Source organism: Empidonax traillii, unplaced genomic scaffold (assembly GCF_003031625.1).
Source record: "Empidonax traillii isolate 1590-97213 ecotype Southwest subspecies unplaced genomic scaffold, ASM303162v1 scaffold46:size3806547, whole genome shotgun sequence".
Lineage (NCBI taxonomy): Eukaryota > Metazoa > Chordata > Aves > Passeriformes > Tyrannidae > Empidonax > Empidonax traillii.
In genome coordinates this window covers 1,742,465-1,768,742 of record NW_020955239.1, presented here as the reverse complement: position 1 = coordinate 1,768,742, position 26,278 = coordinate 1,742,465, and the positions used below count along the sequence as shown (strand labels likewise).

The window sequence follows — 26,278 nt, the reverse complement described above, 5'->3', positions numbered from 1 at the left end:
GAGCATGCTTCTCTTCAAGTAATCTATCTGGTATAGCTATAAAGAACTTCTCCCTTGGATTTTGCCCTGAAGCTCATGCCTTTCAAATTCCTGCTCCCAGGCTGTCTATAACATACCCCACTCCTGAGTCCATGGTGCGTCATGTAGCCAGGCTACAGCCACGTCATGACTTTATGTGCTTGTATCCCCAATTTCCTGCTTCCTGATCTTCACAACTCAGCTGGATGAGACCTAGACTAATTAGAGAGATGGGCAGTCACCAACCATATGGAGTTTAACAAGGGCAAGTGCCAGATTCTGCACCTGGGACAAGGCAACCCTCGTTGTATGTATAAACTGGGGAATGAGATGCTGGAGAGCAGTGCCACAGAAAGGGACCTGGAGGTCCTGGTGGACAGCAAGATGAATATGAGTCAGCAGTGCCCTGGCAGCCAGGAGGGCCAACCATGTCCTGGGGGGCATCAGGCAAAGCATCGCCAGGGGTTGAGGGAAGGGATTGCCCCACTGTGCTCTGACCTGGGGCGGTCTCACCTTGAGTCCTGTGTGCAGTTTTGGGCACCACAACATAAAAATGACACTAAGCAATTGGAGAGCGCCCAAAGGAAGGCCACAAGGTTGGTGAAGGGTCTGGAGGAGAAGCCCTATGAGGAGCAGCTGAGGTCACTTGGTCTGTTCTTCCTGGAGAAAAAGAGACTGAGGGGAGACCTCAATGCAGTTACAACTTCCTCATGAGGGGAAGAGGATGGGCAGGAACTGATCTCTTCACTCTGGTGACCAGTGACAGGACTTGAGGAAACAGCATGAAGCTGAGTCAAGGGAGGTTTGGGTTGGATATCACTAAAAGGATTTTCACCCAGAGGGTGGTTGAGCACTGGAACAGGCTTCCCAGGGAAGTGGTCACAGCACCAAGCCTGTCTGAGTTCAAGAAGTATTTGGACAATACTTTCAGGCATATGGTGTGATTTTTGGGGTGTCTTGCACAGCGCCAGGAGCTTGACTTGATGATCCTGATGTGTCCTTTCCAATTAGGCATATTCTGTGATTCTGTGATACTAGGACCTTTTGCACCCAGGAAGGATAAACACCTTCCACCAATCAGCCCATATTCCCATGCAGTCCCTCTGTCTTTCAAGGGAAGCTGGTGTTTACTCCAAAGACCATAAGTGATGTCAATAGCACATTTTTCAGTGGGAGCAGGAGGGGTTCTAAGAAGCATGCATGTTTTTTCTGTGCCCAGGTATAAGGTTTTTTTCCACAAGCTCTTGATCTGCTCCTGTACTCTGACCCCGAAACTCCTTGACTTCCCAACTGATTTGTCATATTTGCTGTATGTGCTGCAGAACTGTGTATGTGCATGAGTAGGATGCACTGTTGGTATCTGTACTCTTCCTCTGTTCATGTTGCCTGGATGAATATATATAGCAGAAGCAGAAAGATACTTTTAATCTCCTGTATTAATATCAGCCAGTGCAGCATAGCTACCCAATAGGGTGTGGCATTGTAACCACCCTATCCAAAAAAGGTGTTGGATTCTCAGTCTGGTGTTTTTTTGGCAGGCTACATGCTTCTGAAGTGCAATTTTTCTCCTTTAAAGGGTTTTTCCCATGATTCTCTCCTTCTGATGTCCTGATTTTGGCCTTGTGATCTTTCTGGCTCTTACACCTGTCTGCAGTTAGCTGTTCCATGTCATCATGTTAGTCCTGATCTAACAGGAGCATGAGGAAGCTATGGATGTATCTAAGCACGTAGTCTTTATGATTCCCAACTATATCCAATGCCTGCAACTGAATCTTGTTATGTCCTTCTTACTTGTTCCCAAGAGTATTCACGGCTGTGTGAGGATCAGCTGAGTGTGTGTCCACTTCAGAGCTCTTTACATACTGATTACACTTGGCAGCCCAGGTAATTGTCTAAATCTCAGTTTAACAGAATGGGAAAGTGAGGCAGAGGGAGGTATAATGACTTGCCCGAGGTCATCTTGTTTCTCAGCCTTACATCCAGCTCTTCTCTTCTTGTCACTTATCTCAACTACAGACCAGTGTTCTTCCTGACATGCAATTGAAATGCTGCTGTGACTCCCACACTTCTGTGTTAAATGGCTGCTCTATAAATAAGGTTTCTATTGAAAATAGCACATTAGAAAAATGCTATTACATAATTATACTTTTTTATTATTGTGAGGTTTTTAACTCATCGCACAGAAGCCCCCCTTAAAAGTCAGCTGCCTTACCCATTCCCATTCTCTCTCCATGGTCTAGAAAGGAAGAGCAGTCACACCTAACAAGAGCCAAATTACGCATACTGGTAAGAAGAAAGTGCAGAGAGCAGTCACTGAGCTCTTGAAGCCTCCTTCAATACAAGGTGGAAAGGTAATTTTTCCTTACCTAACAAAGATATCTCCCCTGTAACCCATGGTAGCAGGCACATGAGGAAGTGTCCATAGCAAGAAGTCTGTGTGTAGGCAGGAAAAAGTAGAACTGAGTGGGTATACGTTCAGTATTGTAAGTTCCATCTTGAAGTGGATGTTGAAGTCCTTCCCTTCAGATTTCTTTCCATTATTTCCTCATTGATACCTTTTCTGTCAGAAATTTTCCTTCCATTCTATACTATGTCCAAAAATTCAAGCCACTCAATAAAGTCTAACTATGGTTATAAAACAGATTTAAAGTTTGAAAGCAAAGATATTGAGTTACAGAGTGACTGAGAAGCGGAAAGAGTAGCAGTGATGAAGTTTAAACTAGTCCTCCCTGCTTCCATTTGTACTCTTTCAAGGGTTAATGGACACCAGGCTCATCTCTTAATCTACAGCACCGTCATACTCTTACATGATGGCAGTGGAGTATATTGGAATGATGCAAGTGAAGTGCTTTGTGATCCTGGGATAGGAAGGGCAACAGAAACTGCTTTCCTAAGCTTGTTGACAGACACAAAAGGATTCACACTTCTCTTTTCCCTCTGGTAATGAACTCCTGCAGAGAGTGCACCAATTTTAATGCCTTTCTTCAATCCATCTGTGCGGGGAGGGTTTTATGGAGCCCTCCCTGTGTCTGGGAAACGGGGAATTTAAAAGCTTCTTCCCAGCAAGTCTAACCCCTCAGAAATAACATTGGCATTGCAAAAGAAGGTGGCCACCTGGTTCTCTGGCTGCCTGCTGTCAGGCAGCAAGGCCTAATGAACCTCTCAGGGGGAACATCCGCAGAGGGAGGATGACGAGTCTAATAGGCGCTTTGGTCCCTGGGGTTGGGAGGCATAAACAGCAGCAGGGATGGTGCTTGTGAGGGGGGGGAGATGAAAGGCTGGTAAGCCTTATCACTATCCTCCCTCTCAGCATTTAGCTTTCTACATGTGGTGGCTGGTGTGTGAAAGGGGCGACAGAAAGTTGGTACAGTGGGACTCGTCTTCGTTTCGGAATAGAGCTGCTTTTCTTTCCTGCTTGCCCTCTCATCCAAGGTGTTGTCCCTGTTATTGGCTCTGATCTGCTGCTCAGCAGATGTGTCATCAGCTTTAAAGGCACCTCAGCAGCTGAGAGCCTAAGAAAGCTGGGATGGCTCTTTGAAGAACAAGGAATGGTAAACATTCTGTGGAGTTTGAGGCAAAGGCTGCCACTTTCCCATGATTTTGGCTAGGGCCACAGTCACCTTCCTGACTTACAAAACAGCAAAGAAGAAAAGGGACCCAGCATAGGAACATCTAGCCTTGTCATGCCTCTGGACATAAATTAGTTACACCTCTAGCTATGACTCAGTTACAGATTGCTGGCCTGGCTGTCTCCAAACTTCAGTCCACTAGCTAACCCTTTCAGAGGAAGACTAAAGCCTATAGATAATGTCAAAAAGAATGATGCTTTCTCTTTCCGTCACTACCTGTAGAAGATCCTTAGAAGATGCGTACTTAATGAAAGTACCTCACTCCATGTTCACTAAAGGTCTGCCATTTTCCAGTAAGATTATTTACTATATTCTAACCTGGTACTTCAAAACTACTGTATTTTGAGAGTTAGAGAAGGAACTATTGCTTGCTTTATGGTTTGTCACATTCTGCAAAAAGGTGTGATGGTGGTTTATAAGCTGTAATGAGTGTTATCAGTCCTGTTTATACCAACACAGTGATACCAAGAGTGCTTGAATAACATGATGATGGATATTGCACAGGAAACTAGAGAACAGAATAAATACTATGATCCAGGTAAATATCCTGACTTCAAAACACTGTCGTCTAATGTGCAACATCTGCCACTATCAGGCTGAAAATTGCCCCAAGGAGTCTGGAAATTAGGTCATAACAGGGAAAAAAATTCCATTTCTTGGTAGAATAGTATTGCCATATGGAATTTGCAAGATGCATTGCTTTTTGCTAGTGGGAAGAATTGGTGGACAAGGTTTGCAATAGAGTTTCAGCCCCAGAAGCAACTGAAATTCTAGGAAAACTAAACCTTGGCAGAATACTTTAGTATCTTTTGAGTAGTCTTCAAAAATACATTTAAGTTTCTGCAGTTTCCTGGGGAAGAAGGAGTTCTGAATCTGTCTTTGAATGATCTGTCTCCCTCTTCCCCTACAAGCACTAGCAGAAAAGTCCTGATGTAAGGGGAGATGGGAAATAATGCTTTGCCACTGACTTTCTGTTACCTTACCAAATTTCTTTGCTCCTCCTTATCCTGCTTTCCCCTTTGTGATGGAATCTTTTGCTGGGGAATTTTTTGGGACTTTGTCTTTTAAAAAAATAAATTCATTATGTATAATGAAAAACAATACTTCTGTACTTTTGGCAGTTTTAGAGGTCTCACTGTTCATGTCTCCCACGCTTCTGTAAGATGAAAAATAACCAACTCAGTGTAAAACTCAGCTTTGTAGGCAGAATTTCTCCATTCACAAAGCTCCAAAGCTTCTTGTTTGTTAACAAGACTCCTTCATGGCTCCCATTAGTCCCAAGGTTGAACAGAGCATGCTGCAAAAGGCTTTCTTCCCCCAGAACAATTAGGAAAGCAATATGAAACACCCTTTATCTTTAAGGAGCCAGATCTTCAGCTTCCATAACCCATTCCCAAGCTAGGAGTTTTTGAACATTTCAGCCGAACTTGAATTTGCTGCAGTCTAAGAAATCCTTCTGAGAGTACCACGACCTTATGGGTTTGGAATGCTTTAAGAGAAAAGGACACTATCAGTCCAGCAAACTGCTGATCCCTTCTCTGTTCCTTAACTCATTTTGTTTGGAAAGTGAACTCTCTGGTCATCAAGGAGATCATTGCAATGCTGCTTTCCAGGCATTTGTCTCCCATCCATGTTATAGATGGCATTAAAATTACCAACATCAAAAAGAAAATTGAACTTCTGGCTGTGCATACATAAAGCTTCCTGCATTTGAGTACAACATCTCTATCTGGTGGTCAGTAGATGCCAAACTGAGTTACTGCATCCAAACCTCCATAAACTTTTAAAGAGGCTTTGGTCTGTGTTTGATATATAACAAAAATTTTCAACAAGATCAAGTCCTTGGCCACGGCTCAAAATATTCTTCACACCAAACTATTTGAAAGTGGTTGGATGGGCAGTGATTTTCAAACTGTTCAGATCTCTACAGATGTAGAATTGGGCTCTCTGAGTTATAATAGAACCAGTGCAAAGAGCATTAGATACTTGTAAGGGTCCCTCACTCATGTCACTGCTGTTCAAGTATCATTACACGTGTGTCAGGGTTCCTCCCAAGGGATGTGTTAAGCTATGGTGTGAGGATATATTGTCAGCTAGAAAGGTTCTCAGAACTTCTTGGCTCTGCTGAATAAAGCTAAGTTTACTGAAATTCAGCTTTGAGAGTGAAGAAATTTTCAAGAGCTCAGAAACTCTGCAAAAGTAAATATGTAATTCTACAGCAGTGTGGATTGCATGTGTATGCAGGTAATATGAAGAAAAGTTGCTTTTATGGCCCTTTTTTCTTTCTTAGTTGTTCTTTTTGCTCCATAGTTTCGTTCTTCCACCTAAATAGTCCCCTATTCTTGATTACCCCACCTATTTCTCTATGGGTTACACAAAGGTTGCTTTCAATACTGACGTATTTAAAATAGTGGTTTATTATATTTATTCATATTTTATTTTTGTAGCTTATCTGACGTGTACCTGTAGTCACCAGGACCACACAATCTTTTGCAATTCTAAAGAAACTGTACTTGTTAACTGTTGCAGGTTGTTCAGGTATTGTAATGCCAACATTTAGAAGGAACCTGAGCTTCAGTCACTGTCTTGGTTTCAGGATATGTGATTTAAGCCTACAGGAACTGACAATGCTTTTAGCTGTAGTATTGAGGAAAAGTGGAGTATATTCATACTGTAAAGACTAAATGTATGTTGCAGAATGGTGTCTAGATTTTCACAGCATTTGAAATCTGTGAGTGGAGAAGTTTGTATGTACTACTAAGCAAATTGTGGGAGCACAGAATTATTCAAACTGTTGATCCAAGTAATTTACTGCTGTGCAAGTTGTAAAGGTTGTGCTGAACAAGAGGAGCACTGATACTGGAAATGGGGCTTAGTGATTATGAACCAAACCAGGACTCAGGCAACTTGATCTGTAGTCACAGCTCTGTTATGGATTATCTGGGTGATCTCCAGCAAGCATCTTAAGTTATGTCTGTACTTAAAAATCAAATGTACATTGCATCATTTTCAGGCAGTAAAGCCACCTGTCTATGGCAGTAAACCACTGGTAATTCCCCAAATAGTGCAGCCTCCTTCAGCTTCCTACTTATGAATGGTCCCTCGATCATCCATGGCTTGGAATTGGAGTAAGTGCAATTTTCAACATGCCAAATCTTGTGCCAGCAAACTTGCATACAGTTTAATGGCATTACTGCAACTGGGCACCTTCAAATTTACTAGTACAGCACAGCCTTTGCTGCTGTATTCAAGGCTCAGCTCACAGTCTGGGAGAATGTTTCAGTTCCTACTGGGGCAACAAGGGGAACATGACCACCTCTTCTCTCTTTTTACAGTCTTTTGTTTTGATGGGAAGTAGACTTAGTTACATGGCCTGAAGGGAAGGGAGCTGTGGGCACTCCAGACAGATCCCTCACTTAGACTGGGGCCAGCTAAGGGACCAGGACAGCTTGGTAAATCATCGTGCACTACTCTTTCCCGTATCTGTAAAAGGAAGATAACAGAATTTCCTTAGGAAATATGATTTAAGGCAGTATGCTAAGTGTTGAGGTTAAAAAGAAATATGAAATAACTGCAGTGTTAGTCAAGTAATGTCTTTTTAAACTTAACTTGCTCCTGGGTTTGTGGAATCATCCCATATGGGCAGGTTATTCTAAACTGTACATGATGTGTTCCCCTTATAGTCAGTTCTCCAATATGCAAAGTAATGGAAAGTAGAAGATCCATGTCTTTGCTTCATCCAAGCTAAACCAGCTTGGATGGTGGCCAGATGAACCATTCACTGATCCCCTATGCCTTGGTCATTGGTAGCAATTGTATGATATTTATACGGTAGCAACCGTATAAAAGTAAGAATTAGGTGTAATGAGATTGGACTAGGTGACTACTGTGGTCCCTTCCAACTTTACCCATTTTGTGATTCTGTAATTCAGTCTGGGAGATTTTCAAGACCTTAAAATACTTGGATCTTGCCTTTCTACTTACTAGGCCGAAAAAGTTTCTTCAAGTTCTTCTTCCAACAGCTGCTCATAAGCTGACTGTGGGGCAAAAAAGCCTAACGTGCCAGTCATTCTAGTCTCTCACACATTCCCTATGGGAGCACAGTGTTCGGGGTATTCAGCATCTATCTGGTGGTGTTCACATTAGAATAGAGAAATGAAACAGTCAGAATTTTACCAGTGAAAAAGGCATAGTGTAATATGTCCATTCACTGGCTTTGGCACAGTTAACTTTAGACCCACCAACTGAGCCTGCTTACTTTATTTTTGTCTCGTCAGCAGGTAGGTGGCTTTTGCGTGCAGTGATGTGCTTTGCCTTTGCACTTTTTGAGAAATACCCTTTGAAGAGCTGAAAGAATTTTATTGTGCCCTTCAAAATATGGAATGATAATTTGACATTTGCAGATTCAGGTCCCCCTAAGATGCCCTTCTTTTCCATTACGTAGGACTATGAGATCAGTACAGCATGCAAAGTGGGAAATTGATGTAACTTCCACAGCTCTTGCACTTTCTGGCTGTCACCCTCACCCCATTCCTACCACACAGATCACACCCATACATTTCAGTACCTTTTAAAGGCTCTCTGATAAGGCCATGAAATGCAATTTTAAAATACATTGCTGCTACCAGAGTCACAAAAGAGACTTCCAGGACCTTCAGAAATTTGGTTAACCTGACTCCTAGAAAGTGGCCACTTTCCTTGATGCTGGAAATCTTATAGATCTGAAATTGCATGAATGTTAAAGGGAGCTGCAGTAAAATTCAGTTGTCAGTGAAATTTAGTGTCTTTTTCTCAAAGACACTGCCATAGTGTGCAGAAGAACATTCTCCTATATCTTATTTAAAATTTTCCCACAGTAGCATGTGTCACTCTTTTCCCCTTCAGTTTTGGTGGCTGCTATACTTGTCTCTTCTGCTTCTTTACTAACCTCTACCAAGGACTTGACAACAGACTGGCAATGTAAGGAGTCTTGTGCTGTCTGCCATTCACTGAGTATCTTGAATGAGCTCTTTGCTCATTTTTAACTCCCACTATAGCTTAGTGGTCCTTGTTCCCTCTCTGTAAGAATGGACTCAATGAATTTGTCAAGACCTATAAAGTATGAAGGAGCCAAAGCTCCACTGAAATTAGTGCAGCAATCACACAGGATGCTGATAGCAAAGGAAGTCATATATAGGGTAATTTCAAGTTATGCTTTCTCCCTATGAGTTGCACTCATGATTATAGGTATAAACTATTTGCTTTTATCTGAAGAGTTCAGGTATTTGTACAATTCCTACAAAAATTTCCTCTCTCTTCCTATCTCATTCTTGTGACTAGCATCCTCTTTTGTCCCTGCTTTTTACTCCTGTAAATTGTTAAATAAAGGCTTGCATTTCTTACATTAACTTTCTGGCCCCAAAGCTCCCTCTCCCTTCTAATCGTGTTGTCAGGGATGTTTGAGAAATCCCACACCACATCTTTCCAGGCCCAACTCAGTAATTGTGTTTTTTGGTTTTCTTCTATATCAAACAGAACTGTTTTTCCTGAGTAAACAGTGTTTCCACTCCTGGCTCTTTATCCATACATACCTTGTTTCAAAAAAAACTTCTTTTAAATCTGCATAAATGCCACATTTTCTGTAGAAACACCTCGGTCAGAATAATGATCATTTGCATGTTAATAGCTCCATCTCCGTAGGTGGTTGTTAGTTGTTACTGGTCTTGCTTGTTACAATGAATGCAAATCCTTTTTCAGTCCTAATCTTAATTGCAAAATGATTGTATTTTTCCATAATTCCCTATATTTCAGTAATTTTAATCTATATCAAATATGATTTCTTGACATGCTATCATCTGCTTTGTCTTTTATGCCTAGGCTCTGCACATGTTCCAATAGACTTGCTAATTATCAAAGCAATTTGGGCTTTGAACTGAAAATGGGCCCTTAGCCAATTCTTTCCCACCAAACTTTGGTAAAAAACAAAATTAGACTTGAACTTTGTGTCTTGACTCCACTTCACCCCCTTTGCTCTTCCTCCTTTCAGCTGTATCTGACGGTTAAGCGACTGACCCAGCAAAGTGCTGCTGGCACCATCATTTCCACTGTCGGGGAGTGAGGTTGCTGAGGTGGAAGGTTCCCTGTCACCATCAGTTCAACATCTGTGGCCTTTGCAGCACCAAATACTTGATGTTTAGTATACACAGCAATGTAAACTCTGTGTTTTAAAGGGACAGTGCTAAAGGAAACTATGCTGTTCCTGATACTGTTGATGAGCCACTGTGGACAAGAATTTTATCTGTGGAGGAACATCTGGCCAACTGCATAGATCTTTCACAATGCACAGTGCTATAAGGGCTTGGTTTGGAGGACGGCTTGGGCACCTCAAGGCTACCTGGTGCCATGCTTGCCTATGTGGTGGCTTCCACCTGGAGATACCGACAGTCCTGAGTTGGGTGCCCACATGCTTTTCCTCTGCCCTATTGGAAAGGTAAAACGTGCAGAAATGTGACTCAGGAAAGTCAGAATGTAGAGGGTAAAACCATCTGAGGTAGTTGCTAGGAAATGCTAAGTGAAGGAATATGGCCTTTACCCTAAACCTCCTAGGGACTTAGCTATTCCTGCTTATCATTCCTGGGTTTGAACATGAACTTTACAGAATCATAGAAATTCTCTTTAGAGGTATCCTCTGAAGTCTTCTGGCCTATCATCCTTTTCGGTTGTTCCTTTTGGGTTTTGGGAATACCTGAGGGTGCAAGGCATGCAGGAAAGTCTGAGCTGGTCTATGTTATTTCCTGTCAAGGAAAGTCTGTCAGGTTTTTTAGATTCATCACGAGTGACTTTATACCAGACCTATGCCATTTCAGGGTATGCTCTCCTCAACTTCAACAGGCAGAATTTCTCTTTATTGTCTACTCTGTGTATTTGCAGCATAAAATGTCTGCAACAAAAGCATACTGTGGGTTAGGCTTTGTGTATGCTGTTGTGAGACTTGCTTGAGAAAAGAACTTTCTGAAAATGAATGAAAAGACACTGGTATGATCTCAGCCAAACCTTGTCTTTGGCCCACTCATTTCACATTGCAGAGAATGCCAGGCAGTATATTCTACCTTGAGGAGAAATTATAAATTATGCAGGATACTCTGGTCCTACAAAAGAGTGAAATATTATTTTATCATTACAAATTTTAAAATTTGTATGACTTCTTCAAATTGGAAGATCAGACTCCCAAAACTATGTAAATCTGCTTTCTGACTTATCTTCTATCCAAAGCTGGAAGCCCTTTTCAGACTGTCTTTAAAGACAAAGGCTGAAGGCTGTTCTCCTGAACTAAGCATATCCAGGCACTGTAGAGTGGGGTGTATGTGGGGATGGAGGATGCAGTATTATTGTTTTAAAACAATCCTTTATTTTTGGCTTATACATCACTGAATTGTAGGATAGTTGGGACTGTTCTTTTCCTTAAGTGTAGGAGGGATTCTCTCAAGTGTTGTCTCATGTCTGCAAAACTGGGTTCATCTGTCTGAAGCAGAGCTTTCTAAAATACACTATAGCTTCATGGTTCTTTCAGAAAAATATGTTACTCATAAACAGATGTGCTTGTGAAGGCCAGAAGATTTTAATATATGCAGAAGCATGTGCAACTTGTACATTCATTCTGCTTTCCTATTCACAGTGTGAATCCCAAAACAGCCTGCATCTCTCATAGGTTCTTTAGAGCAAGAGAAGGGGAAAGGCTCCTCTTTGACAAGGACTCAACCTGTGAGGTAGGGAGGTTATAGGAAAATTAATTCATCTGACATGCTTACCTGCCCTTCATAATGCAAAACCATCACATTGCACTAAATCCATGAAGGTGTTTATTTTCACATGCAACAACACAGCGCTGGCCATCCTTCTTCTTATCAGTGGGCGGGATACATGAAGGGAAAAGTAGGTCCCCAAACTGCCAGCAGCTGAAACTTGTACTTGCAACACACCTCCCCAGCCCTCATTACTGATAGTGAGGATATGGAGTCTTCTCTGCCTAAGCTCTGCAAGCTGTCTTCCTTGCATTGCTAGACGCAACACCCATCTTCAAGTGCAGATCACTCAAGTGAGGAGGTAAGGCAGCTTTCTTTCCTTTGGCTCAAAGGCCTAATGGAGATAACATCCACCATAGACATGGGAACTCCAAGATCCAGGTCTTCCTCTGCTGCGGATCGCTTGAACTCCATCCATACCTCTGACAAAAGTAACCTACTTGTAAAGCTACAATTTCCTGTAGGTCCAGTGTTCTGGAGTTAAAAGGTTAATGAGACGTAGTACAAAACTCTCAGGCAGTAGGAAAAGTTCCCTACCAAGCACAAAATCTTACAAAGAAGAGGTCAACACTTGCATTCAGTTTCATCTAGTTGTTGGAAGGAAGAGCTTCCCTTAACCTGCTGGGCACGTTCTTCCTATTGCAGCCCAGCACACCAGTTTGATGCTTTCAGGATGAGAACTGGCTCACATAGAACTCTTAATCTCCCTCAGCCCAGTGACCTGGGAGTCTGTATCAAGTTTGAGGCTCAGCAATTCAAGAAGTAAATCAAGAAACTGGGGAGGCTCTAGTGGAGCAAACTACTAAGATAACTGTGACCTGTGGTACGTGTCCTATGAAAACAGACTAAGGATCTAAGCTTGTTCAGTGTAGTGGAGGATAAAAGGTGAGATAGAAGCCTATGCCACTCGATGAAAGGTTACTAATACAACAAAATCAAACTCTTCAAAATAGCAATAGACAGCAAGATATTGGCAATAGCCACACACTGTGGCTTAGGACGTTCAGATGGGACATTAGGAAAGACTTTTCACAGGGAGGTGCTGCAGCACAGGCAGAGGTAACCCATGAGTTGTGGAGTCTTCTACTTGTTGGCTTTCAGGACCACCTAATGTGAGCTAGCATGGAAACAACCAAATTAATTCATTTTTAGTGAGTAGGGACTGAACCTAGTAGAAGGTGTAGGCTTAGGACTTGTTTAAAAAACATTTTCAATAATTACAGGAGGGTTATTATAGGTCTTTGTGAGGTCATCTTTTCCTGCCTTGCCAATGCTTTTTGTGATCTTCTTTCCTAGGGCAGCTTTGTCTGCATTGGACAGCTACGTCTTGAGAGCAGTACTGCTGTGAGCATTAGTGGGGGTGGAACTGCTGTTGCCGGTTTAGTGCAGTTGTTGGGAAAGATTAGAACAGATTGGTACTGTGTGAAGCTCATGTCACAGGCTTTTATTGAATACACTCATAGTGGGATCTAAAAGTTTTATCAGCATGATTTTGGGAAGGTTGATTTCCTTATGGCTAGGAAATAAGAAAAGGAACAGTGCATGTAAAAACTTCTTTTATTTCTTCCCTAAGTCTGTTTCTGAACCTCTGGTACTCACTGAACATTGTTTCTGCAGTTATGAAGTGTGAGATGGAGTACATATGATGGATAAGAGGAATAGATCACCACTCCTTTGGAGGGTCCTTATGGAGGAGTGATGAGGCAAGAATGGAGAGGGAAAATAATCACGAAGAAATTATGCTGAAAATAGATCAATAACCTGAAAATTACTCAAGTCACTTGACACTAGAACAGATCTGTTTAAAATCTTTCCTTCTATAGAGGAGTAATCTTGAAATTGATCCATTCTACCTAGTATATTCTCTTTGGGTTAAAGCAACAAAGGAATTATTGAAAAAGTAATGTCTTTTTTTTCCGAACGAAGGAGTTGCAGGCAGCGTCTTTCCACCATGTGCACAGATTCTACCAACTAGAGCAGGACTGGGAAAGATCTTCCAGTGATCTTTTCCATAGTATAAACATTAAATACAGCTCACCCAGATGAGGAATGATCTAACAAATGAACTTCCAGGAGAGTGATTGCAGGGAACTCTTGGAGAGATTAAGGCAGACAATCACATAAAAGTGATTATGTTCTGTTACCTTTTGAGCCTGTGGATAACTCTGGTGTACAGATATATTGTGACAGGAAGAGACAAACAGATTAAGAGAGGTGGAAATGGAAGACTGCAAAATAATCTGTATGATGGTAAGCTGTGAATGGAAATGGTAGAGTCCTTTGCCCTGGAGAGTGAAGAGGGTTGTAAGAAGAGAAGGACAAACTCATCTATCCACAAAGTGTGGAGTCCACATGGCATCAGAGAAGTGAGCAAAAGGGAGGTTCTCATTTTTGAATGTCAGGAGGTTTTTCTTTATAATGTACCTTACTCCTTTTCTGATCTCAGCCTCACCAACTTGTTTGTTCCACTGGAAGACACACAGTCCAGCAGAGCTTGGAAGAGCACAAAAGGATAAGAGTAGCCAAGGACACAAGCCAAGTAATGGTGAAGGATTGCTCTGGATTTCCAAGCTTAGCTCATGAGATGCCAGGCAGTGTTATTTTAATTCCATAACAATGAATGAGTCCCTGTTCATAGTCTCTTCTATTCTTTCTCTGGTTCATTTCTTCATGGAAGGATCACTGAAGAGTTACACATCTAGATTTTCAGTTATCCATAATTCCACCTTGTGTTAAAAAGCTCAATTTCCTTGCATTTTTTTTTCCAAATTTAATTTGATATTTATTTTGCTTATTGAAGATAGTGAGAAGTGAATTCTGTGCACAACTAAGTGTATAATGATTGCAAATGTGTAGCTATTGTTTCTGTGTGACACCATTCAGGTAAAGTTGGTGGTATTTTGCTGGAATGCCTTTCAGTCATGTTCATATTTCATTCTTGGCTTTTATATAGGTTAATATTTCAGTTATAGCTTGCTTTGAATTTTTCCAGGTTCTTTAAACTTCCAGTTGTTTAAACAAACCTGTGGTTTTCAATTTTACTTCAATTCTCATTAAGAAAATGCAAAGCTTTTGGTGCTCATTAAAGCCTAATCTAAACAGTGCCAGTAGTGCCCAACTCATGAGTCTGTAGGGAATGAGAAGGATGTGTCCATGAGTAGGTTGATGAGGTCAAGCAGATCAATTAATAGCCCTGGAATTTCCAGGTAAAATACTTACAGTAGTATTTCTTCATAAAGACAGAGTTTACACTTGTTTTTCAGAAAAGATTTGTACACTGAGGACTCCAAATTCATTTGATTTACTTCTCTAGTTGCTTACTTCTCTTTCTTGAAATGGAATAGAGGCCAAGAGCCAACTTACCAAATGTATTCAGGCATTTCATGATGCAGATAAATACAAAGTGAAATGCTAAAACCTCCTCCATTAGGTTACTCACCTTTCAATTAAATCAATGAGGATTAGTTAGGCAGGTGCCTTTGAGAATGCTGCTTTGTGATTACCCCCATCATTAGGCATCATTTAAGTCTTTTCAGGAGCTTTGCCTGTGCTTCCATTTCTATTCTGTGCAATTCAGACAATAGCTTTTCTTTCCCTTGCTACCCTGTTTGGAACATTGGTATGTAATAAATAGGGTCATATACAGTCCTTTAAATGAAAGTGCAATAAAAGCCTCTCTGTAGCAGCTATGAGAATTTCCTGCTGGGCTTAGGGGTGTTGCAGAGTAGAAGAGCAAAGTAGTCAATGGGGTGACTGAAAAATGAGAAAGGACAAGCGTATTCCAGGCCATCTGTTCCTTTGGAAAATGGAGCCTGTACAGGTTAACACCTGCTTCTGTCTACTCAACACGATGCTAAACACATCCTTCCATGATTTTTGAGCGAATGACATTCTGGGTGCTGTTTCTGGATATACTGAGATGTCAAATTCATGCAAGCACTTAATGCTTTTTTCTTTGCTTCAGCTGCTTTCAGGCCTTCTGAAAGTGGTGGTGTTTGAGAAAACCTCATGCTGCTCTAATGCAGTGGTATCAAACCAGCTTTAACTGCATTGGCCCTTTACAGACTGACAAGTCTATTAAAACTGTCAATAGAGCTGCCTAAATGAGAGATTTTCATCACATGAGGTGGCAAAAGGAGTGTGAGTTGGTATCTGAGCAGTGCTCTTAACTAGCAGACATTCTATAAATATTAATTGTATATAGCTACATTAAAGATTTAATAATAGATTTATAAGTAAAATATATGGAATGTTCAACAGAGAGTGAGAGCAAATTAGAGAAGGCCAGGAACAGGTTGCAGTTCTAACTTTGCTAACAAGGATGATAAGAACAGGACAGATGATGCAGGAATACATCCTACTTGGTGGCACCATTTCCATCTGGTTTCCAGGGCAACTTTTCAAAGGTGAAATAGAACTCTTTCATGTTTTAGGTCAGAAAGCCCCTTTGCTCAAATAGAACAAACTTGATAGTGTCATTGGTCTAGTTATACTTAGAGCCACTTGAGAGCCTCCCTCAGCAAGGAATTATCATGTTATGGTATCGCAGATCCTAACGCACACTGATGATAATGAAAATTACCCTGGCTAGGTGCATGTGGCTTTGGAAAGAAATTATCCGTGTTCTTCTCTGGACATTGCTGCATGGTCTAAAGAGCTGTTTCAAGAGGTACAGTGAGAGTGATGAAGTCCCTCATCAACACAATTCTGGAAGAAACAGTTGATATGAACACATATGATCATATATGAGGGTATTTTTGGAAAAGAGTTAGGAAACTTTTTAAAAAGGCTGTGCCATTTAGTACATTCCGAAGGCCAAAATTGCACTCTTTGGATACATCTTTTTGAGTCAGGAATAAGCAGACCCTTCTGAGGCTTGTCTAGTCGCTTCCAGAAAGAGATAATCTCATCATAATATCAGAAGATTTTGCCCTCTTTGTATCTTGCTCCCTTACTGTTTTTAGGGATTAGTGTTTGGGGGTCTTCTGAGGGGTGCTGAGGTTCTACTGTGTCAGAAAAGAGAAAGAGACAAAGTGAAGTAAATGGTAAAGCATCATCTCCCAAGGGAGGTGAGAGAGGGGAGGGAAATGAAAGGCAGCATTAAACTTGCAAACAAGAGGGAACATGGGAATTGTGGTCTGATATATTAAACTTTAACACTGTTGAATACCTGGCTCAATGACCAATCCATGTGTAAAGGGAACCAGGATGTAAAATAATGTGGAGTCTTCACACGCAACCCCCACACACACCCAGAAGGAAAAATACAAAACCCCTAAGCCTTATGGCTAAGAAATGGTTATGGATATATCCAGCTTAATTGCACTGATAAAAATGGGAAATTCTGTTTTGTTTTAGGTAAATTAGAATATGAAAACAACTATGTCCATGTCCATTTCAATCTATCTTGTCCACAGTGAAGGATTTGATTAATGAGATGAGCATGAATTAAATCCTAAATCTTTTTATTTCTGGAAAGTTAAATTCACACCAGAATCATCATACTTTCCCATTTGGCATCCTTTTAAAGTATGTGAGTAGAACCGCACCAGTGCAAACCTATCTCAAACCAGTAAACTTGCCAAAAATATAAATATTCCTTTTAAGGTTTTTGTGTTTTGAAACTGAGATTTAAGGGAATATTATGGTACCCTCTAACTCTGATTGAATGTCAAACTTCTATACTTTCCAAATTCAAATGCTGTTTTCTCGACCTCCCCCTACATTTGATCCAAATTTGTGAGTTACTCCTGCGGAATACAAACTCAATCAAAGTGTTGCAAATCACTTAGCCAAGCTGACCATCTGTACCCCAGAAGTATTGAGTATTATTAAAGGTTTAGACTCAGGTTAGGCAGTGGTGCGTGGAGTCCTATGTGTATGTGCTCTAGATCTGATACTGCTCGATGTTTTCATTAACATTTTCATTGGAGAGTATGCTAATCAAATTCATATGCAACACAAAGCTAGAAGCAATCGCCAATGCATTGGAGAATAGGATTAGCCCAGAGTCCAACTATGATGAATTCAAGAAGTGAGCTGAAATCAATAAGCTGAGATTCAATAAGCACAAATGTAAAATAGCTCACATAGGAAGGGATAATTAAATGCAGAAATGGAAAATGGAGCTGTCTGTAGGCAGCTAATATGGAGGGAGAGACAAAGAGGTTTTGTTCCTTAAACCAAATCTGGGAAGACAAGGAATCATTTTTATTCCTGGTAGTAAACAGCCAATAGGTCCAAAAATTAGCTTTTTGCTTAGATCCAGCTTTTAGCTCCACATGAACTTGTCACTGATGATGCATAATTAAAGGTGGAAAAAAAAAATCAAACCCAAAAGCGCTAGCTCAGCCTTTTCTGTTTTACACATAAGAGGTTATCTCTTCAGTAAAGGAATTACAAGATTTTGTTTTTCCTCTCTTCAGTAGTCTATGATCACTTCTCTAAATCTCCCTTCACCTTCATGTTCTCCACATATAGTGTGGACTGCCAGAGATGGAGGTTTTCAAAACTGGCCTGACATCTCTTTTTTTCTGTGGACAACTCTGATGACAGGTGTCTCAACTTGTCATACTTAGACCCTATTTCATTGTTTAATGTCAAGAAGAACCACACACTTTGTTATAAATAGTGATTTCTACACCTGAGTTTCCATGCTGACGAGAGCGGTCAGTCAGAAGGAGAGGTGTATGTAGGCTGCAGTAGGTAAAGCCAGCATCTCTGTGTCCTGACCTGTAGGAGGAACTGTGCACAGCCCTGCAAATTCCAATAGCAAAAAGCATGGATCAGTACTCTCTGGAGACAACATGGGAGTAAGCATGGGAGTAGGTGAATCAAGCTACTTCACTTGAGCTGAGATAGTGATGGAAAACATTGTGAGAATACCAGTCCATGGCTCCCCCGTCGAGGTTTGGGGTACACTGACAGATTGCCTGGCGATGATTTGAGTGGCCTTTGCTCTTGGTGTGCCTGCCTTGGGCCCACTCTGTCACTATCTGTCAGACACATTGTCTTGCCAGAAATTATCTTTTCTTTGCAGGAAAAATATTTGCACTGTTGTTTGAAAGGAAGTTTCAGATTTTTCAGCAGTACAGTGAACTTCCTCCACTTATCCTGACTGAGCTGTCTTGAGTCATACCTAAGTCCAGACCTTATTCTCTGAAGGAGTCTTCTTGTCTTTCTGAGTACTGATTGGGACTAAGCAGAGTGCCAACTCATCAGATACTGCTGTCCATGGAAAGGACTAACTAGAAAACATCTGTACGTTGCCTAATGTATTGATACCAAAAGTCAAAAGCATCCTTCATTCAGTCCAGAAACTGTGATCTTTTGAAAGCCATTAATGGCCATGTTCCCCTATTAAATCCCGTCAGGCTCTTTTACTGAGTCTACTGTCTTCAGGCTAAGAGCTGGTTTCATTTTCCAGTCTCCTGATCTCTCCCCTGTTGATATTGGACTAGAGATTTCCTTTTTGAAAGGACACTTGCTTGAAGGAATCACAGACCTGAACTCTTGAAAGGAGTTTTTTAGAGACAAAACCAGAACTATGCTTTATTTTTGTGCTTGAGGCTATTAAAGAAGAATATTTTTTACTGTGAAGCCATGAGAGCAGCTTTAAGACAAGTGATAGTTAAGAGACAAGGTGGAGCTGTCAGTGTGCTCTGTGCATTTAGCAGTTCCAGGATTTCTGGCAGGGGGGAGGACAAATTGCCCTTTAGAGATGTCAGATACTGTGGATCACCATGACCTGAGATCTTAGGATCGGAATTTGTCTCAACAGAAACATTCTTACGGCAGAATTGCTCCTGCTGAGGGCTCTTGCCACATCAAAGGAAGTTTTTGACTAGTTAAATTTGGCCTTGCCTGTGTGAATAGGATGAGACCATGCTTTAATCATGTCTCACATCTGTGTTGTTTTTCTGTCTCTCTCCCCTCAACCCCCTACAACTTTAGCACAGCACTAATCAAATTGAGAGGTGGTAGAAAATTGCACTGGGATGCTGTGCTCCTCTTTCCCTTACAGAATCTTATCTGTGGTGTTTTTAAAGCTAAATTATAGGAGGAACTGGCCTAGGATGATCTTTAATTAGTTTATCACAAGTTTCATACAGATGGCAATGTATTAGAGCATAGGAAAAAACTCTAGAGTGCATTTATCTCCAGCCATCCTTCCCATGTAATAGCCTTGAGAGCACATAATAAAGCAGAAAAATTCAGGGCAGTCCTGAGGTTGTATTTAGATCTGGTGTGCAATGGAGTTGGCCTATAACCGCTTCCAAAGTCGGGAACAGCAATCAATTGCTCTGGGCTTCGTTCAGTACCCAACAGTTCCTGAGAGTGGCCAGGGATGTTACTGTACTGCTAAGGTGGCAGCCATAGTGTGAATTCCTGTTCAGAATGCTTCAAACAAATTGAACCAACACAGCAAATAATGCACAGAGAGAATGCTCTTTTGCTTTGATGAGCACCACTCCCTTATGACTGTCAGCAAGGAGGAGGAGGCAGGGAACATATTCATTAACAAGAATAATTTTGACTTGCCTGACTTGATTAAAACCTGGTGGGATAAAGCACTTGATTCTAACATTTAAAATGTGACTATGGTCACTAGGGAACAAGAGAATGAATAACAGGTCTGGACTGGTACTTTGCATAAAGCTGCTTTTAGCCTTTCACAGTTATTGCTAAGTCAAAATTCCAGGGTCATGCATGGAAACAGTCAAGTGCAAAAGCCTAAGAGAAGGGCAACCTGTGAGATATGTATGTAGAAATAAACTAAATGAGTTAAGGAATATTCCTGCATACTGAGAACAGTTGGCCCAGAGTAGCTCTTCCCATGGGGTGCTTACAGAGTTCTGCTGGAGCTGGGCTGGACTGTTTAGCAGTACAGCTGATTATTTTTCTGTTGCCAGGGCCACCTCCAGGCACTGTTTAACTTATGAATATAGTTGCATCCTGACAGCCCAGCCAGTCATACCTGACAACATTGCTTCTCAACATACCTATCTGAATGCATGCAAAGCAGCTGGGGTGTAAGGAAACAACATGATGTTGAACATTTGCTGAAAGTATTAGACAATAATTACTATAATTTCTTTCAGAAAGCCCATATTATGTATTTTAATGAAATATAGAGCAAGAGACAAAGGCAGACTCAGATGAAGAGATAAGTGGGTGAAGAGAAAAAAGAGATGTAATATTGTTCCTCAGTCTGAAAGACAGAGATGTCTGAGAACATGAAGACTAGCTGTCATCATTATATTCCTTTGTGAGCGCTGCAGTTTTAATATAAAGAGACTTTTAAAGAGGACGATGAAGGAGCTTTGCAAAAGTTTAGCAGAGAAAGCTCAAAGGTGCTCTTGAAAACATTTAAGATCTGATGGTGTCTGGCAACACGGTCCATCAGACATGGGAGCTGACCTTTCCCTAGGTGTTCAGAGGTGATGCTTGGAGGAGGGTAAGCTATAAAAGTCTTGACAGTGAAGACAACCAGCTTTTTAATGAGGTAGAGGAGGGGAAACCAAAAGAAACATTTAGAGAAAAGTACAACATACTCCAAATGACAGAAAGGGAATGTGACCTTTGTCTTTCTGCATGATTTGAGCCAGGCAAGTTTGCAGTATTAAGGACGGGAAAAGGATGTTGTTGTAATGACAGGGTAGGCTGATGTGAGCCTGGGCAACCGTTTTGGCATCAGTGAATATGGTTCAGTAATTCATGCCTCAGACACAGTTTCTAGCAGAAGTCTATGAGATCTATACAAAGCTCAAGTGTGAGAACCCAGAAAGACGCCTGAGTGAGAGATAATGCACGGGTTATAGGTCAGAGGCATGGCTGGCCAGGCTGATGGTGCAGGCTGCTGCAATGGAAAAAGTAGTTTAGTATTTCAGAGGGAGGCTTTCTTTTTGCCTGTGTTGCACCACTGCTACCAGATTCAAGCTCAGAAATGCATTCATTTGCATGCCTTTGATGAAGTGTGAAAAAACTTGCATCATGTTCATGTAGTGCCATCTTCTTTATAGATGTTCCATATGGGACATTTCCAAGATGTGAAGGGAAGTTACTGGAATGTTTCCAGGGTGGGAAGGGAAATTGGTACAGTAAACTGAAGTCCCAAATGTAAAAGACTTTTTAGGAACCTGTTGGAGGTTGTTTAGGCTGGAACACGGTAACTGTTCCTCCACTATGAGGATGGCAAGGTGGTTTTGAACCTGTTAATAACTGTGATGGTTATGAAGCAGTGGTCACTAAGAGCAGATATTTGAAAACTATAGTCCCTGGCAACTCATGCCAAAGAGTTCAGTAGTTGATTGAAAGCATCTCCAGCTCATAGGTCTCTGCGGGACAGTAAGAGAAGTTTTATAAGAAGGTAATGTGCTGGATTTAAGACAAAACAACCAGGATGACTTGATTGACAGTAGGGCAGTTATTTTGACCTCATTCCAGAATAAAACAATGAAAATTTTACATAGAATCGAGCAGCTAAAGAATTAGAAGGTGAGAATGTCATTAGCATTAGTCAACGCAGATTTAAGGAAAATAGGCTTTTTAAACAAATCTGCGTCTTTTTTTTCTCTCTCTCTTTTTTTTTTTTTTTTTCCTGAGGAATTACAAGTCTAATTCATAAAGATGTCTTCATATTTGGACTTTCCCAACATGGCCTACTTCATGCTGTTCTGATAAAAAGTTAACACTATAAAATAAAAATAAAATGGAGATTAAATGAGTTGAGAGAAAACTAAATGATAGGCCTCAAAAAGCATTTGTCAATAGGGAATTATCAGCAAATGGGAGTATTCCAGACTGGCTTCTGGGAAGTCGGTACAAAGCTCCATTGTGTTCAGTGTTTTATCAATGATCTGGGAGTAACTATGCTGATAAAAAGAGTGGATGATACAAAGATTAGTAGAAGGATACAAAAAATAATGACACCAAAAATCTAATGCATTTCTCAGAAAGGCTGCACCCCTTCATATAAAGTTATGTAGCACACCCCAAATGAGTTTGAGTATTTAGGGAGACAGAGCAGCTGATCTTGGTTTCAGAGAACTTGGTTGTATATGGAAAGGAAGAATAAGGTGTTGTCAAATGGAGCTCAGATTTCCAACTGGTGTAACAGTAAAAAGGGGCTTAAAGGTCAGAGATTTATGAACACAGAGTAATAAAATGGAATGTGAACTAGTTTTCTCTCTCATATGGCATTGTTTAATCCAGTTCAGAACTACTATCTTTTTCTGATTCCTACATTTTCACAGCATGTTGCAGCATTAGATACAGAAAAAAGTCTTCAACCTGACTTTGATGGTTGGAGAAAATGACTTGCCGTGAGTCTTCAAGATCAGTCTAATTTGGCTGGAAAGGTTGAGGGGGAGCTTGATCACTAGAAAGCATAATTGTCTTCATTTAAAAAAACAATTTGGGTGATACAAAATATTTTAATCTAGTGAAGAAAAGCATAGCAAGTACCAAGACATGATGTCAGACAAATTCATATTAGGCCCAATCTTTCAACAGTGAGGGTGATCAAACATTGAAACAAACTCCCTTAGGACACACTAACTCTTCATCACCTTCAACTCAAGACTGGATACCTTGCTAAAAAAAAAAAAAAAAAAAAGATGTATTAGCCAGGGAAAATTCACTAAGCTGAGTACAAGGATAGCTGGGTGAAGATGAAAGCCCTGTGACATACAGAAGGCCAGGAGGGATTGTTTAAACCCCTATTCTGACCTTAAAGCATATGAATCTACCAAAGCTCATCTCTCTTTGAAATGCTTTGCTTATTCCCTGCATTTCTCTTTTGCCATCATATTTCTATCCTAGAACTGTATTGTACTGACACTGCTGCATGTCAAGCAGAGAGGCAAAATACATTGTTAGATGGATCTAAAATTTCTTTGCATCTCTCTTCCTCTGTCTCGCTGCTTCCCTTCTCCTTACCCTACTCCATGAATGCTGATTGAGAAAACAAATAAACAACAAAACAGAGGAGATTATATTTCAAAAACTGGGAACAGAACCATTTTGAGATAGACTTTGTTTATTCAGACATATTAGTCAATATTACTAGAAAAGTAAAAGTAGGAAGTGTTTGTGCCCTGGTGCTGCTGAGAAGAGATTCTCCAGTTGTGCTGGGTTCTGCACTTTGGCCACAACCCCCTGCAGCATTACAGGCTGGGCACAGAGTGGCTGGAGAGCAGCCAGGCAGAAAGGGACCTGGGAGTTTGGATTGACAGGAGGCTGAACATGAGCCAGAGTGTGCCCAGGTGGCCAAGAAGGCCAATGGCATCCTGGCCTGTATCAGAAATAGTGTGGCCAGCAGGACCAGGGAAGTGATTCTTCCCCCGTACTCAGCGCTGGTGAGGCCACACCTTGAGTATTGTGTTCAGCTCTGGGCCCCTCAGTTCAGGAAGGACATTGAGGTGCTGGAGCAGGTCCAGAGAAGAGCAACGAGGCTGGTGAAGGGACTTGAGCACAAGTCCTATGAGGAGAGGCTGAGGGAGCTGGGGTTGTTTAGTCTGGAGAAGAGAAGGCTCAGGGGAGACCTCATCACTCTCTACAGCTACCTGAAAGGAAGCTGTAGAGAGGTGGGGGTTGGTCTCTTCTCCCAGGCAACCGGCAGTAGAATAAGAGGGCATGGTCTTAAGCTCTGCCAGTGGAAGTTTAGTTTGGATATTATGAAGAAATTTTTTACAGAGAGAGTAATCAGACATTGGAATGGGCTGCCCAGGGAGGTTGGTGGATTCTCCATCCCTGGAAGTTTTTAAGATGAGACTGCATGTGGCACTTAGTGGCATAGTCTAGTAACCACAGCGATGTTGGATCAAGGGTTGGACTTGATGATCTCAGAGGTCTTTTCCAACCTGGTTGATTCTGTGGTTCTGTGATTCTAATTGAAGATGTAAAAGTAAATGGTGGACCACATGCAAGTTCATGGGATCCTCCACAGGCTGCAGATGATTTTCTGCTCCACTATGGACTTCCATGGGCTGCAGGGAGACAGCCTGTCCTGCATGATCTGCATCCCACAGGCTGCAGAGGAATCTTGGTTCCAGTGCCTGAAGCACCTGTTCCCCTTCTCCTTCACTGCCCTTGATGTTTGTGGGGCTGTTTCTCTAACATGTTCTCACTCCCCTCTCTGATTGCAATTGCTGTTGTGCAGATTTTCCCCCCTCTTCTTAAATATGTTGTCTCAGAGGTACTACCACCATTGCTGATGGGCTCACCCTTGACCAGCAGTGGGTTTGTCTTGCAGCCAGCTGGCATTTGCCCCATTAGACATAGGGGAAGCTTCTGGGACCTTTTCACAGAACTCCACCCTGTAGTCCCACTGCTACCAAAATCTTGCCATGCAAGCCTAATACAGCTGGAGGACATGTTTCTATACTTAAGTGTGAAACTAACTGCAAAATGGGTGACACCTAGACAAGTTTAGGGGGATGGGGACAGGAAATCAGATCAGTGCACGTACCTCTCCTCCTGGCATTGTTGTACAGCTTCTTCAAGACTTGAGAGCTTCTCTCTAAGCCTGAACCTACTTAAAAATTCAAAGATCTAATTCTCATTGCTTGTACCACTAATACAGTGCCCTCAGTCAGAAGGCAGCTTATTTGGACCACTGGAATCCGTCAACTTAGCATAAGCCTCTGTGCAAACAGAAGGCTAGCCTGTAGTTCAAAAATGATAGTTGAACAAGATTTGCAAGTCAGAGGCTTGAAATTCCGCAAAGGGAAGATCAAACAGCCTCTCCTTTTAACAAGCATTTCATTTCTTTAGGGAACTGGACAGTTTTCTTCCAGAAAATAAATGCAGAAATTTCATGCAGAAATTAAATGCCATCGTTGATACGTATGACAAAATGTTATCCCTGACACACACATTGTCAACTGCCAGCTCATCAGCATATCTGGGAATCCACAGAGATGGTCCCTAACTAGCTGGATTCAGAGCTGTTGTCAGCAAAGATCACACTTGGACCTTGCCTCTGAAGGAGACATTCTGATTTTCAAGGATAATTTTAGAGGTGGCTCCAAGCCTCTGTGTTATGTCTTTAACAGCCTAGACTACAAACTTAGGCCCACGCACCTCCAAACTTTGTCACATTTGAATTTTGAATCTTCTTTCTCTGCCATCACTCCACTTCCAGTGCTCATCTTAAAAAGCAAGAGCTACCCTCCCCCACCCTCTCTTCCCCAGCCTTTTCAAAAATCAAGCAGGCTGGAGAATGATAATTCTGTATCACAACAACTTCCAAGTTTCTGAATTTTGTTTTTGATCCATGTTGGATTACACCCAAAACTTTTCAAGCATTTTAATGAAGCACAATAGTGTTAAAATGTCTGCTCTGCTTTTGGAATGAAAATGTTAAGTATTTGATTTGGGTCTCTCTGTCACCCCTTGGAAACACTCAGTCTGCCCTAGACTTGAAATGTTTTGGCTTCCACTAAAAATCACATTTTGACCAGAAAATGCTTAGTTGAAAATGTTGCACTTACTCTTACTTGAAATTTTTCTCCTTTAGCAGTAGAGCTTGCAACATATCCTATTGTTAAATGAATTGCATTTATTGTAACCTTCACTTCACACTGAAACAAGCAAGCGAGTAGATGCTGACCACGGCTTCTGCTACTGCTGATCATCCCACAGAGAATGACTGTGAGGTCCTTTTGCTGTAGGGGTGATGACTATAGTAATCCTTTTCTGAACCGTACTGGACCTATTTGGCTATGTTCCTATGTTTTGATGGTTCAGTGTTGTAGGTTTTGTGCACATAAGCTTTGTCTACACTCATCCTGAGCATTTTGATAGTTATTTAGCCCTTGGTCTTTCACACCATGCCAGCTGCAACAG

At 41.3% G+C, this 26,278-nt stretch overlaps 1 protein-coding gene and 1 long non-coding RNA gene across 2 annotated transcripts in view; both read left to right on the top strand.

Annotated features, from left to right (window-relative positions):
- LOC114055086 overlaps window positions 1-2,918 on the top strand; it is a 30,370-nt gene extending 27,452 nt beyond the window's left edge. Inside the window, exons 3-4 of the long non-coding RNA XR_003570651.1 lie at window positions 2,259-2,369; window positions 2,773-2,918. This is a non-coding gene — a long non-coding RNA (uncharacterized LOC114055086). The remainder of the gene's footprint in view (window positions 1-2,258; window positions 2,370-2,772) is intronic.
- LSAMP (limbic system associated membrane protein) overlaps window positions 1-26,278 on the top strand; it is a 1,013,573-nt gene that overhangs the window by 534,774 nt on the left and 452,521 nt on the right. The window lies entirely within an intron of this gene.